Genomic DNA, 2180 nt, shown 5'->3' with positions numbered 1-2180 from the left:
CCCTTTCATCACAACAGGTGTTTGATATGGTGCTATAAACTCAACCCATACCTCCTTAGAAACAGGGAGGGCAGTGGTCAGTATCTGACATTTAGTGTGCAGTTGCCAAGCCTGTAGGTGAACTGGAAAAAAAGACAAAGAAATTAAAATTGAAAGCAATTAATCTGAAGGTGTAGTCTTTGGAAAACAAGTGATAGTTTTCACTGAGATGCATTGTTGCTTAAATACCAGTACAGCACTCAGCAAGTCCATGTCTTTCCACATGGAGGAAGTGGAACTGGAGTAGAGGAAACTCACTTACCAGCTTTCATCCTACAGGAGTTCAGGAAAGTGATGGAGGCAATGACCAAGCAGTGCGCATTAATCTGCAGATGGATGAACCACAACATAGTAGGGGACTCTGGAAACCATTAAAGAACAGATTTCTCTCTTTGAAAGGCAGATCAATTCTTGTTCAGAACATAACTGATAATAGCCGCTCTTCCTTGTGGGAGGGTGTGAGGTGGCAGCATAGGAAAGTCTAAAGGTATTTACCCACACAAAGTCCTCTAGCTAAAGGCAGGATTACAGGGAACGACAAGAGAATCCACCTTAGCTCTCTTTTCTGAGCACTCTACAGCTTTATTGGCTTCCTTGTGCCCTGCACAGATGGTGTCAAGAACACAGAAACAAAACTCTAGATGTTTGTGCAAAACACTTTTTCAGTTTCCAGGACTGTTACAGCAAAATATCATGAGCCAGGGTGGTTTAAAACAACAGAAATTTATTCTGGCACTAAAATATGAAATGAAAGTGCTGGGAAGATAGACTATCTGAGGAGAACCTGTCCCAGGTCTCTCTTATGTCTTGGTGACTGCTGCAGCTCTTATGATGCAGTCAGGTTGATGCCCTCTAGGGTTGCTAGAATGGATTCTTTTCTCCACTGATTTAAAAAATAAAAAGGCATGAAAATCAAGGTATCAGCACTCAGGTGTATGAAAGCAAAAGCACAAAGAGCACAAAGATGCAGACTGCCCAGGAGAAGGAAATTGGAACCAGTGTCTGAGTCTGTCTGGAGCCCTGGGGATCTTATATGTTCAAAGAGAGGATGGCTTCCTTTTCTTCTTCTGAACTGACTAGTTTTAGCTATGGTACTGTGTTGGATAAGAAGGTAAAAGACAGGGAAGCTGATTGGTTCTAGCCACAGGAGCCCACCAGTAGATTCAAAAGTTCTGTCAAAGAGTTCCCCCACCTCCTACAGAAAAACGCCAACCACGTCTTTGTGTTGGAGAGAGAAAAGAACCTGGAAGTTGGTCACCTTAAGTGTCTAAGTGAGAAGTCCATTAATCTATTCACAGCTTCTTTTCCCTGTCTGTCTGCCTACTATGGATGAGGCTTGTGCCCTAGCCACAGTCCTTACCTTCCCCGAATTTGTTGCTGTGTGATCCATACCTAACCTCCACTGTTGCAAGATCATCTTGCTGGGTGTGCTCAAAGTTCCCTCTTCTCAAAAGGACACCAGACAAGATTCAAGCTCATCTTAGCCTAAAAGGACACGAGCCTTCCTTGATTGCTTCTGCAACGACCTCCTCTTCTCATTAGATGATCTTCTTAGATTCAAAGTAGACATGGATTTTCAGGGAATAAATATTGCTGAACCCATCACAAACCCACAGTAAGAAATCTATTTTATACGTATAATAGAAACACCAACAAAAAATATAAAACAATAATTGGTCTTGCTTTATCAAATAAACTCTAATATTTTCTAGTCTTACTATTTTTTTAACTTGTTACATGATATAAAACTGAATCTATGACTCAGTATAACCTGTGGCTATCAGAACTTGAAAATACCTAAAGAGAGAAGTAATGTCTGTTTTTAACATCTTAAATACCTTGCAAGAGAAATGTTGACAAGGGAAAAGAAGAAAGTGCAGGGTCAGTCTCCCCCTGGTTTCTGCCCATCTCCAGAAGAGAAGAGATTCCTTGTGTTGCCTAGAGTGTAGAGTTATTAGCATTATTGCCTTTCATCATGAGCCTACTATTTGATAAACAGGCTTCTACAGGGCCAGAGGTATTGCTTGAGAACTAGGGAGGAAGGGGTCATTCAACTCATGAGTCAGCAAAGGTGACCCTTTGAGAAAAAGAAAAGGGTACAAGAAATAGTCAATACTCAAGCTGCATTTACGTTAAATAGT

This window comes from Nannospalax galili, unplaced genomic scaffold (genome assembly GCF_000622305.1).
Source record: "Nannospalax galili isolate Female #2095 unplaced genomic scaffold, S.galili_v1.0 scaffold2752, whole genome shotgun sequence".
In the NCBI taxonomy this organism is placed as follows: domain Eukaryota; kingdom Metazoa; phylum Chordata; class Mammalia; order Rodentia; family Spalacidae; genus Nannospalax; species Nannospalax galili.
Note: the sequence above shows the minus strand (reverse complement) of the source record.